Source organism: Oreochromis aureus, linkage group 8, assembly GCF_013358895.1.
Source record: "Oreochromis aureus strain Israel breed Guangdong linkage group 8, ZZ_aureus, whole genome shotgun sequence".
NCBI lineage: Eukaryota > Metazoa > Chordata > Actinopteri > Cichliformes > Cichlidae > Oreochromis > Oreochromis aureus.
Window position 1 is genome coordinate 27,925,093 of NC_052949.1, and position 14,338 is coordinate 27,939,430.

The 14,338-nt window shown below is 38.9% G+C and overlaps 1 protein-coding gene across 1 annotated transcript in view; it reads right to left on the bottom strand.

The window, feature by feature from the left end:
- The window catches only part of ca10a (carbonic anhydrase Xa), a 305,283-nt gene that overhangs the window by 32,116 nt on the left and 258,829 nt on the right, over positions 1-14,338 (bottom strand). The gene's annotated exons all lie outside the window — the stretch shown is intronic.

The window sequence follows — 14,338 nt, forward strand, 5'->3', positions numbered from 1 at the left end:
AAACCAGAGTTATGATAAAAATATATGCAATGTTTGGTTTTCTTCCTGAATACTATCCTTGTTTATATTTACTGCCGGAAGAAACGAAAGCACTCTCCACCTGTGAGCAAAAACAAAAACACCCCCCACCCTTTCCTATTGGTCGAAAAAAGTACCGTGTCGACCAATCAAAAAATGATATGGCAACGTGGCATCTAGTTGTTAAGAAACGGGGGGAAGTTTTAGGAGTGGGCGGTGTTCTGAGATGTGAGAGATTTGAGACGTTTAGCGCAAATCTTGTGTAGTTAGTGTGTAGTTAGTGTGTAGTGTAGTCAATAGTTTTGTTGTGTGTGTCAGAACAATGAGGCGGCTGCTGAATGTTACAGGTGTTACAGGAGTGATACATCTCCTGTTGTCAGGCCTGCAGGTATCAGGCTGTTCTCCTTTATCTCATAGTGGACAGAAATTATTTTTTGGAGTGGCACAAATAATTTGTGTGGCATCAGATTTGATGCAGAACAGCTGATTGTTCTGTAAATAGTTTGACATGTTTATTTAAAAAAACGCCTTGGCTGCATTAAAAAAATAAATAGCTGCAAAAAACTTTGTTGTTTGCCAAACTGAGTTACTTTTTTGAAGTAGTAACTATATAATTAATTGCCCAACATTGGTCATTATATACTGTATTTTGCAGACAGAGAGTTATAGGACTCTCCCAGACCACAGACTCATAATACAAGTCAGAGCTTTATGAAAAAAAAAAAAAAGAGAAAGTTGTGTTTTCAAAATTGGAGTTCAAGTTATTTTTACTTCCAATTGTGTTAACATACTACACAGGTCATGAACAGGATTTTTTTTTTAAATTTTCATTGTAAGTGGGCTAAAGCAGTTAATTCTAACATAAATGTAAATGCTGTAATTTGATTATTTTAATAAACCATGTAACTTGGATGGATTAGATGCTGGTGTGACCACAGTGCACACGTCTGATGTCGCTCACAGTGGTCCAAGGGACCGCTCAGGGAGTTTGTGTGTTCGCTCAGACACATGAAATATTTGAGGGAACATTGGTGGAAACATTATGGGTTCATGAGTCAGACGTGGATCAAATATTGTGCAGTATTTTGAAGTTCACTAAACATAGATGTTTACATTTTTCATTTATTTTTTATATTGCAAACATTTGCACTGTAATCAGTATTTGCACACTATTTTAGATTATTTTTGACAATCTTTAAAGCCATTATTCAATACATTGTTATTGTTAAATAAATATCGTCAAATAATCGAGATCTCAATTTCAGTGAAAATAATCATGATTATCATTTTTGCCATAATCGAGCAGCCCTAAACACAGCCAAGGATAACTGGACAAGAACTGGTATATATTCCTGACATTTCACAGCTGAAACTGTCGTGATCCTCAAATATTCACTTGCAACAACTGCAACAATTTGATGTACCCATGTGCATGTACCCAGCTTGGCTTTGTTTTGGCTCGGTCCTGGAAGTGGTGGTGCCATAAGCCATCCTTAGCATTAGAGAGTAGGCCAAAGATTTCTATTCAAAATTCCAATTAAATATCGCATGTTAGCATTTTCAGCTTAGACAAGAAAAACCAGACCTAAAACTCTGTTAACTGATTAACAGATTTCAATGATCTGATTCAAATCTGTTAATAATTTCATTTACATTTCTGAGTAATTATTTTCTGCTTAAGAAACTCTCTGGTGGATTCACTAACACCTCTTTTGAACAGTTATCTTAAGAGAGGTTATTTAAATGGGCCACATCATTGTGATCAACAAGATCATAAACCAAGCACAGGCAAAAGAACATTGGGCCTATAAGATGCTAATTCTGAAATTCAGTTAAATATTACGGAGTCTGTGAATACAACGTGGGTAAATATTTTTAACATAGTGCCCATGTGACCTTGCTTCAGTATTACACGGGCCAAACGGAGAAGAGGAATTTTTCTTTGTGATGGATCACCTGCATATTATGTCTCCACAGCGGACTGAAAGCACTCAAAGCAGCGGCTGCCTGGAAGGAGGAAAATAAATCTAAAACTTACAGCACACTTTAGAAAAGGGTTGGTGAAAATGATGTTGTTGTACCTAATGGGCTAAAACAGTCACCACAATGATTCACACTCTGACGGGATTTCACTCTACGTATAATCTGTAGGATGATCATAATCTAGTGTTCTGGTAAAGTTTAAAGAAACGGAATATTGACGATTGGCATAAAAATGCAAAAACAAAGAAAGACTCAAAAGTGCTTGTTCATAGTTGGACAGCCAGCGCTCACTGGTTGATGATGATCCAACCAATTTGGATCACTTTAAAACTCACACAAAAAAGTACCTCCTCTTTCATTTCTAATGTTTTATATATCAGGGGATGATAACAATTATCTGGTCTTTTGTAGGTTATATAAATAAGAAGAAACAAGAGAACAGCATGGCATGTTACATTGAGAAAAGTTACTGGCTTAACATTAACTAATGCTCCTCAGTGTTACCTGTTACATCTCAAAAATGAATGATTTTTGTCTGCTTTGACTGAAATGACATGCAGCACATTTATGTGTAGACAAATAAAAGTGAAACACTGAAGTTCAGGTGCATACACAATCTTATTACCAAGCAAGTAACTATTATTACTGTGCTGTTGGTATTTTAAAATGGTTTACAACAGTTACACCAAAGGTGAGTGTTTTTTTCTCTTAAACTCTTAAACATAGTATGATTCAGACTGGATTGATGCCATTTAAAATATAGAGTACAAATTTTGCTTGCGTCATTGTTAAGAGACTCACAGTGGGTTTTTTTCCTCCATATTTTCTCGGAAAGGCTTGAATTTAAAGCAGCTCAAGAAAATATGAATAAAGTTGGCCTTCAGATCAAGAACTGTAATTACCGTACTCAGTTATATTAGTGAGGTCCATTTTCATTCAGCCTTCAATGTCTTTCATTGTTTGGTTACTTCAGTAACCTTCAGTAGACTATCACTGTTTACATGGTGCTCACTAAAATGTTTTTTAATTGTCTAGTACACATTTAGCACTCGGTATGCTTTGATAATACAATGTACTGAGGAGCTCCTGTATATAAATGAGATGTACACAAGAGGAGAAAGAATCAGCATACCGGGAATTATTAATTGTGTGTGTGTGTGTGTGTGTGTGTGTGTGTGTGTGTGTGTGTGTGTGTGTGTGTGTGTGTGTGTGTGAGAGAGAGAGTATATTTGGGTGATGTGTGTTGTGCGTTGGCTGGCTGGTATTCCAGTACCTAGGGGTTAATTTATGCATGGAGCTCTGCTCTCCTGAAGCAGCTACTCAATTTAATCTGAAAATGAAACACCTTGGTCTTTTAACAGGTGCTAAAATATTATGTGTCCACCAGGCTAGCTTCTGTTTTTACACAGAGAATGCTCAGCCATACTATCATTATTTTCTACCTTTATTCTTATTTTTATATGTTTATATGTATTTACATGTTTATTTATCTCTGTCTTTATCTATAAATAGCCATGAAAGACATGTAAGTACAGTTCAGTTCTACACTGCAGGATATAATTTTAAAAATCATCTGCTTTTTTTGTTTTGAGTTGGGGGTTTTTTTTGCTGTTTTTTAAAACAGCAAAAAACTTCAACTTCAAGTCATTATTTTCTATGTGATGTTATCAGTTTCTTTTTTTTTAGTGGGAGAATTACTGTAATTAGACTGAGTAATGAGCTGCCACCTAACACTGTCTATGAAGTTTCATGTAACAATAAGAAAGACTTTCTGTTCTTTATTATGTTATTTATTATGTTATTTAGTATGTTCTGCCATTCTTTTATATTTATTTAATACATTTTATTCAGGATTTTTTTCTGCCATGGACGTTGGTATGCAGTAAAGTAAATGTGTGCTAAACCCACACAAACACCCTCACACACACAGACATAAATAAAAACTTAGGCAAACCACACAGTTACATACAACTTTTTCGCAAAGTGGAAGAGAAAGACCAAAGAAAAAGCCATGCTGAGTTTGACAATATAAAGGGGTGATTTAAAGATGAAAGCTTGAGTTTTAATGCACCCACATACACACAAACACGTGCCATTCCTGCCACAGGAAGCAATTTCAGAAGGAGGTTCTGCTTTAAAAAGTTTGAATATTCCACTCTTTGCTCACATTTCAAGGATGTGCACAGCCTCAGCAAAATCTGCACATCAGGCAAGGGAGCTGGCAAGCGAGAATTTTTCTTCATTTTCAATTATGAAGAATCTTATTGGACCTTGAAATCACAACTCTAGCTCTGAGAAGGGCTATGGTGGGGGGTGGTGAAGGATGAGTAAAATGTTGCCATTTTAACCAGAAACAATTGTTTGAGTGAGTAGAATATGACAAAATGGAATAGGATGAAAAACGGGAACATCTGTTGGCTATCTCCTGGCCTTGGTTTCCCTGTTAGTTGCCAGCTTGCATGCAGTACAACTGTCAATATATGCAAGAGGTGGGGCCAGGCATTAAGCTAAAAAAAAAAAAAATTAAAAAACTTAACTGTATTCATGCTTTTCATAGGTCCTGTTCAGAAACTGAAAGACTGCTTTACATCCCCCCAAGTCTCGACCTCAACATTATTGAAGCACTATGGGATCAACTTAACAGGGAAAGCTCTGTTCTGTTCTCTGTCTAGATGACATAGTAAAGGCAGCCAACATCTAAAGAAGAGATTCAGAATGTCCTTCAAGAACCCTGAAGAACTATTTCCGAAGGCTACTTAAGGAAAAACTCCCCGAGAGAGCTCGGGCTATCTTGAAGAATTAAGGTGCACATAACAAAAACTCTGTTTTTACTTTATATACTAGCCTCCCATTTATTTTGCACATTGTGTTAATTAATGGCTGCACACATTTTGCATTGTCCTAGCAAAACCTAAAGAAATTTGTCTTTTGGTAAGTGTTTAATTTTTTGTGTTTGACTGAAACATAGCAACAACTAAATGACTTTTCACAGTGTGTGACTCCACTCCTCACAGATTTATTTAAATCTGGTAGCCTCAAGCATCTGGCAGAGTGGGAGGTCTTGTGATCTACCACGGCAGGTCTCACCTATTTATGTGCCATTCAAGAACTAATTTGAATCCATTGCCCTATAACCTAATGGACATATCCCTATAGTCACTGCTGTGTATAGCCCACCTAACTCCAGTGCTGATTTTATCAGCCATTTTGTTCATTTTCCCCATATTACTGGGAGACTTTAATATTGCATATGGACAATATCAATAATCATCTCTCACTAGGGACGTTACTTCTTGCTTGGATATGTTTGGACTGCTGCAGCATGATGATTTCCCTACACACTGCAAAGTAAATATCCTGGACCTAATCGGTTGTCCTGTCATCACTCGTCTTAACTGTATAGCAATTGATCTGCTCCATCTTTGGCCGCATGTTAATATCTTTTGATGTTAATTTCACCCTATCCAAAGCAAATATCCAACGTGTCATTTCATTTCACAAGATCAAAGGCATTAATTTAAATGCTGTTTTGAGTGGTATTGACAGCCTCCCCAGCATAAATCTTCCATCCACCCCTGAAGAACTAGTTGCTCATTATAATGATGGCCTCTGGAATTTTAGATGCCCTGGCTACTTTAAAAAACACTCACTTTTTTCACCCACTCTGGACCATGGTTTGCTTTTGAATTATGTCAGCTGAAAGCTAAAGCCCTTCGTCTGGAACATCTCTATGAAAGATCTGGACATCCACAAGAAAATGTACAGTAACCATAGTCATCTTTAAAAAGGACGCTATACCTTCAGCAAAATCTTCTTAATATGCAGGTTTAGTCGGTTTAGGTCAAGGGAACACAAGGGCCCTCCATAGTCAACAATTTGTATTCTGCCACTTATTGTAATACTTAAATGTCATTTTTGAACACTAAAGTTTACAAAATTTACAAGCAACTAACCACTTTTTCACTTCCCTCAGCCTATGACTAAACCTTGCACAAAAGTAATTTCCACTGAAATATCTCTAGCATGAACTCTTGCCTGCGTGTTAAATTGTCAGTGCTCAAACTGTCTGTCTATATTGTATGTCTACATTGTTTGTATGGTTATTTTATTATATAGTTTCATATTATGTGCTATAGCATATGTGCACTTTTATGGAGCTGCTTTTTAATCTTGTTATACTGTGTATAATGACAGGCTTTCAACTTCAACTTCAACTACTTCTTTGGTGCACTTTCAAGTCTGAAACTTTCCTCTGTTTCTGAAGTTTCTGACCTTAATCTGAAATCCAAGCCATCCACTTGTTAATTGGACCTTCTATTGGACTTTCTACTCTCTTGGTTGGAGCCTACTGACCCTCTCTGAACACCATAATACCTGCTATTATTCCTTCTTCCCTCACCTCTGGTATTGTTCCCTGATCTCCCAAATCAGCAGATAACACCTATACTTAAAAAAACCTGGCGCAGATCGCCAAAATTTCATCAATCGTCGTTGTATATCCAACCCAGCCTTTATATCTTAAATCTTTGAGAAAGTACCTGCATCTCAGGTCCCACTCACTTGTCTGGCTGTAACCTTTATGAACAATTCCAGTCTGGTTTTTGCTCCCTTCATATTACACAAACAGCTATGGTAGAAATCACAAATGCCCTTTTCATGGCAGCTGACTCTGGCTTATAAACCATTCTAATCATCCTTGATCTGTCTACTGCCTTTGACACCATATCCTAGACCATTCTTCTTGAGACTCTGGCTTCTATTGAAATCACAGATACAGCCTTAGATTGGTTTGAATCTTATCTCTATGGCAGCACTCAGTTTATTCAATTATGAAATTTAAAATTCCGTTCATTTCCAGTTACTACTAGAGCCCTTCAGGAATCTGTCGTGGACCCTCTTTTATTTATCATCTATATACCTCCTCTTGGTCATATTTAATACCCGTTTCATTGTAAGATATATGCCCTGTTTAATGCACATATCAGGAAACAGTATTTTTACATGAAGCATTTAAAAAGTTTGTTATGAGGCTGTAGGAAAGCAGTAGTAGTGGTACTAGCCGAAAATAAACTGATATTAGTCAATTGAAGCATTATGTTAGTTGCTAGGTGTTTCCATCCGGCATGTGTTGACTTTCAGTCAAATAAAATTTAAAAATGTAAAAAATCATCTATGTAGAAAGCTAAAAAGAACTCATTTAAATTATTTTGAATTTGCAACCTATTATGTGTAACTGTCAATGTCTGTATTAGAGTTAGCGTGGCCACACAATGTCCACAATATTTTGATACTGCAAAGTACATATACCTATGGTATGAATTTGAAAATCATAGGTGACTTCCTTCTTATAGTATTCACAAGATATTAAGAAATCTTGATCTTTGACCTTGAACTTGAGATTAAGGTCACTGAGATTTGTCAGTATGATCCGTAAACATAAACTAAGATTTAAGAATGTGTGTAGGGATTACCTTCTAGGAAATTAACAAAGTCAGTATGAAGAGAGTTCTACCCAAATACTATAAAAACATTTAAAGTATCCCAGCACAATAAATATTACTTCTAGGTTAGAGTCCTGTAAACCAATAATAATGTTGTACAATTTGTCCAGAGCTGATCTGTCAGCTTGTGAGGGGATGTAAAAAGCCAAGATTTGTATATCACCTTCCATTCTCTGAAGGAGGAAAAATGATTTCATTAATTATAATAAATCTCCCTGTCAGGACTGCAGTTATTTTTGCTGCCTCACAAATTGGTTATTTGTATAATGGCCATGACAGAATGCAGCAATGTGAGTGGCTCATGAACAATGTTGAACAATCAAAGCCAGTGAAACTAATTCTTTCACTCATCAAAAATTTTAAATGGAATAGCACAAAAAGCACACTCTTTCATGCATGAAAAAAAGCATGCAGAAGTCAAATTAAATGCTTCACCGCCATGCCTATGACAGGGCTGTGCCTCTTGAAAGGACTCTGCGAATCACTACAGTCATGCAAGAGGTAATTTCACATTTGGAGATTTGGAAGGGAGGTTTTTTGAAATCCACTGTGTAAACTAAACAAATGACTTTTGTAGATGTTCAATTTTTCTTTTAAACAATATATGTTTCCATAGGATCATTATATTTCACATGCTGCATCTATAAATTCCTTATAATGGTGCATTTTGATTGTTTTGAAATTCCTCAAATACAGTTTTAAAATGAATCCATTTTACTTCACTTACTTTTTCCAGTGTTTGCAAGAAAGAACTCCCAAATCAAAGTATCCACTCACCATTCCAAATCACTTAATTGTTCCAATCACTTTCATGGCCACAGGTGAATAACATCAAGCACAGCTCTTTTAAAACATTATACAGTCTTGGTTGAGCCTATCATACAGTATCTCATCAACCCTGATTCAGTAGAAACAAGTAGAAAAACCTACTGAATGTCACGCTACTTCTTTATGTTTATAAGTTAATTTTTTAAATATAAAAAGCTGTGTTTCTTAACATTGTTTCACAAAGTAGGAAACACTTCTAAAGCATTTTAGAGGTCCCCCCTCGAACTTATTATTGTTCTATTATATACTGCCACAATGTATTTCTGGTGGTATTTATTACCCACGTAGCAGGTCTGGCCCGGATCTGGTATCAAGTGGGCACTACTGGCTGACTTCTGGCATAGTAAGACGTATGTCATCAGGATATGGGCCAGGCCTGGCATAGATGGCACTGTTTATGCGATGGCATTCCATATCTGGCCCAATTGTGGTTTGGTTTATGTGGCCGAGGCTCATAGAAAACAGGTCAGGCCCGGATCCGGCATCAAACTGGCACTTCTGACTGACTGGTGTCACGTCAGGGTCAACCAGATGTGGGCCAGGTCTGGCAATGATGGCACTAGTTATGTTCCTATTTTCCTATTTTAGTTAGAAGAACCAAATGCCGTCTTACAATACTATACTGCTATGCCAACGTTTCAAATGCAGGTTTGACAGGTTTGTGACTGTACACTGTATCCAAAACCTAGTGAGGGTTTACTCATGTTTCCCACTGGGTGGCTGTAGCTCAGGAGGTAGCGCAGGTCACCTACTGATCGGAAGGTTAATGGTTCGATCCCTGGCTCCTTCAGTCTGCGTGTTGAGAGTGTGAATATGAATGTAGTTAGGAAACACTCAGTTTACAGAAAGTGTGTGAATGTAACATGTTGTATAGAGCATTTTGAGTAATCTGGGATAGGGAAAAGCGCCATGAGAATCAGTCCATTCACTGTCTGAGAGTTTCTTCATGTTACTTTTGCACTATTATGTTCCGGCACATGTTGTTATTACATGGCTTGATTAAGGTACACATTAGGCTGACACCTGGGGCCAGAGCTGAAACTGTTCTGGGCCAGCACAGGGCCACCAGTGTGTCTGCTGCTGGTCCATGTGTGCGCTACATCTGGCAAACCAGATCTGGGCCACCAAAGGACCATCATTCTTTGCAGTATGTGGGCCATGTGTAAGCACATTGTGTGCGCCAGATCCGATCCATACCAATTTTGCTACGTGGGTACAGTTTAAACCTATGTAGATTCAGATATACACCTTTCTAAAAAAAATACTAGAAATATTATTCTTTTTCTTTTTAGCAGTCCAAAAATAGGGTTAAACAAAATTATTTTATGATTTTGCTTGAAAAAAATAGCTCCATTTTGTATGGATTTCAGCTTATTTTGTCTGAAGAATTTCAAAATTTATTTGATGATCTGAAACATGTAAGTGTGACAAATATGCAAAAAACCTCAAACCTTAGAAAGAGTAAAAACACTTTTTTTTTTACATCACTGCTACCATCGTAACTATGGTTGTGTTTTTGGGGAAGCACTGATGGAAGTTGGTTGTTTCCAGGGGTGGGAAGTAATGAAGTACAAATACTTTGTTACTGTACTTAAGTACAATTTCCATGTAAATGTACTTTACTTGAGTAGTTCTTACTCTGACTACTTTTACTACCTTTATTTTTAAACAAATATCTGTACTTTCTAATTCTTACATTTTCAAAACATGCTCATTAATTTTCCTTTAATGCAATTGGGTTGAGTTATTATTTTGTCATTCCGAGCCTCCAAACATCTAACCAATTTGAGCCTAAACAGAAACACATGAAAGGCAATCCTGTTTGTGTATTATCACCATGGGATACCACATAAAAGGAGACGATGTGTGCCAAAGTCAAGTGCCAAAGTGGGACGGTGTTTTTTTTGTTTGTTTGTTTTGTTTTGTTTTTGCCACAGTGCCAGAATGACTGCAGGTCTCCATAAGTTGCGGTACTTCAGCATTTAGCTAACACTACTGAAGAGGAGTGAACATAAAGTGACTGACTTTTTTAAGTGTCAGGTGATTTCGAATCCAGCATTTCCATCAAAAAACATCAGCAAACACACAAACTGTTTGTGTGTGGTTTGTCTCACAGTGTGTTGCTAGCTAAAGGTCCAGCTACTGCATTTCACAGGGAGAAAAAAGAAAGGGAGCTAACTTCACTTACAGATGGAGAAAGATAAGAAAGACAGGACAGGAGAGGAAGAAGAGAGCTTAGATTTAAAGGTAAAGATTGCTCAATGGTATTTGATAAACTGGAAATGTAAAGCTTACATACTGTATAAGGCCTCATGTTTTTAATCAGATATTAGGTAATCAGATAAACATGTAACATTGTGTTTTTCATATTGTGAAACATGCTGCAAATCAAACTGAGGCATTCCCCAACTCTCTGTGAATGGTACTCATGGCCATTGATCAGTGTTCTTTGATCAGTGGGTTTTGGTCAGTGGTTGTTGATCAATGGTCATGGGAATTTGCATAATTATGATTAAGGAACTGACCTCACAGCCCATTGTTCCTTCAGTGGGCTGGTTTCAGTCATTATGCAAATGTACTGTTTATAAGGTTTGGGGAAACCTGCAGTCAGCTGAGACTGAAGAAGTCACTTGGATGAGTGACGAAACGTTTCTCCACAAAAACGCCGCTACGTCCAGATGAACAGATTCAACTTTTGGAGATTTACTTTCCTGGATGATTGAGAATGCATCAAGACGTTTTAACCCACTTTGGCAAGGACTGCCTAAAGCTTGTACGTCAGTATGAGCAAACAGCACGTAAGATGGCGGACTACAGGAACCACCTGAGATTCAGCCTCAGATGCCGGCAAAACAGGATTACTCCTAAAAGTCTGCAAATGAGCTCTTCAGTTAAAGGCTTCCGGGCAACAAAAATCCTCCAGAAGGCACAGCATCAGTTGCTTAATGAACGGGTGAGGCAGACAAATTTTACCATCGACATGCTAAAATCTCAAGAGGAGCGGATCCGACGGAGACTGACTATGCTTTTAGTTGAGAATACTCTTAAAAAGGTGTTTGACTTCACTGAGAAGGCTCGTCTAGCACAGCACAAGAAGTCTAAGACCAGGCAACAAAGGAAGTTTGACTTACTTTTTGTACGTCGGAAACCACCACAAAATACGGAGAGTGTCCTCAGTGGCCAGAAGAGACAAGGATGCGACATGGAGGATGTGGACAAGTGGGTGAAGAATTTGTCTGACAGACAGCTTACCCAAACAGAGAAAAACATTCTTGCTAAAGGGTTGAATTTTGCCGTCACACCGAGACAAATCCCTCTAGTGGAGCTGATCACAGCCACAGAAACAGCAATTCGTAACAACAATATTGCAGAAGTGGAAGCAGAGCAACTAAGGACGAAAGTTTCGGCCTGTCTCAGCAATGCAAAGCCCCCAGCATCCAACATCACCATGGAGGAGAGGAAGGCACTCACATCACTTAGTGATGACAACAACATTATCATCCTTCCGGCAGACAAGGGTAGGTGCACAGTTTTGCTAAACCAGAAAGACTATCATGAGAACATTTTGTCACTGCTCAGTGATGAAAATACTTATGAGCCCCTGAAACGAGACCCAGGAAGTGGCTACAGGAAGAGGGTCATAGACTGTCTGAAGCAGTTAGAACAAGACAAGGCTATCAACCGGACCTCATACCACAGGCTGTACCCAGGGGAGTCTACACCAAGTCTGTATGGTTTACCGAAGATACATAAACAGGGTGCACCTTTAAGACCAATTGTCTGCATGATCAACTCGGTCACCTATAACATCACCAAGTTTCTGGCGTCGATCCTCAGCCCGCTGGTGGGCAGCTCTGAACACCACATCCAGAACACCCTGGATTTTGTTGAGAAGGTGAGAGATGTCATTATGGAGGCAGATGAAACCACGGTCTCGTCACGACGTTACATCTCTCTTCACTTGCATCCCAGTCACGGGCGTTGGAGGTAGTCCGTGAGAGATTACAGGATGACACCAACCTCAGCAACAGGACCACTCTCAGCATTGACCAAGTGTGTTTGCTTTTGGAACTGTGTCTTCATTCCACCTACTTCACATACAAGGGTCAGTTCTACAGGCAGAAACATGGGTGTGCCATGGGCTCCCCAGTTTCACCCATCGTGGCCAATTTGTACATGGAAGAAGTGGAAAAGAGGGTGTTGCTATCCTACCCTGGAACACCACCAAGCCATTGGTTCAGATATGTGGATGACACCTGGGTGAAAATCAAATCTCAGGACGTACTACATTTCACGGATCACATTAACTCGGTGGACCAACACATCAAATTCACCAGGGAGGATATGAAAAGTGGCAGGTTAGCCTTCTTAGACTGTGAGATTTCCATCAGTAATGGGGGACATCTAAAAGCTGACGTGTACCGTGAACCTACGCATACGGATCAGTATCTAAGGTTTGACTCTCATCATCCACTGGAGCACAAACTGGGTGTCATCAGGACGCTACAACACAGAGCGAACACCATCCCCACTGACACAGCGGCCAGGAGGCAGAAGAACAGCACATCAAGAAGGCCCTGAGTAAATGTGGTTATCCCAGCTGGACTTTTGTCAAAGCCGGAAGGCACCTAAAGAAAGCTCCAGCCGATCCAGGAGAGAAGGACAACCGCTGCCCAGGCGAAAACCTGTAGTGATCCCATATGTGTCAGGAGTATCGGAACAGTTGAGACGCATTTTTTCTAAACACCGGGTCTCTGTGGCTTTTAAACCCCAAAATACGCTGCGCGCCAAAAACTGGTCCACCCAAGGATCGGGTCCCCGACACAAACAGAGTAACATAGTGTACGCTGTTAAGTGCCAGGAGGATTGCCAGGATTTATACATCGGGGAAACCAAACAACCTCTAGCGAAGCGGATGGCACAACACAGAAGAGCAACCTCATCAGGCCAGGACTCTGCAGTTTATCTACACCTACAGGCCAGTAGACACTCTTTCAAGGATGAGGATGTACACATCCTGGACAGGGAAGAACGCTGGTTTGAGCGCGGAGTCAAGGAGGCCATTTACGTGAAAAGGGAAAGACCATCTCTGAATCGAGGAGGGGCCTAAGGGTACATCTTTCGCCATTTTACAATGCTGTGATTGCAGCCATTCCCCAACTCTCTGTGAATGGTACTCATGGCCATTGATCAGTGTTCTTTGATCAGTGGGTTTTGGTCAGTGGTTGTTGATCAATGGTCATGGGAATTTGCATAATTATGATTAAGGAACTGACCTCACAGCCCATTGTTCCTTCAGTGGGCTGGTTTCAGTCATTATGCAAATGTACTGTTTATAAGGTTTGGGGAAACCTGCAGTCAGCTGAGACTGAAGAAGTCACTTGGATGAGTGACGAAACGTTTCTCCCACAAAACGCTACGTCCAGATGAACAGATTCAACTTTTGGAAACTGAGGCAGAGTAACTACACATGATGGTTTATCAGCTATGATAAACCATCATGTAACGTTCATTACTTGTCACCTCACAGGAAATTGATCAAAAACTGTCTGATATGTCTCTAATCAGAGAGATTTGTGTGTAATTACAACTGACAGCAAAAGCACTTCCAATGTCACCTCAGTATGTTTGGAAAATCTTTTTTGACAAACTCATTATGGCTCAGCTCTTTGTGCTGCTGAAAGCAAGGGAGTACAGCATGTCTTTCTTCTCTAATGACCAGTATGCCTTAATGCTGGCCAGAAATAAATGCCTTAATCATTCTTTTCTGCTTGCTCCAATTACTATTGCTATATGAGTCTGTTCTGTACTACCGACCTGTACAAACACGTAAACTTAAACGTACAATTAGTATTTTTTTGAGGTTATTTAATTTTTTTAAAAGATATTGTACTCATAAATATACATAATTAGATTGTAATTACGTTTCCAAAAAATGGATGCATTCTCATAAACTTATAATTAATACATTAAAAATACATAAGAGCGGGCACTGGTTTGTGGAAATG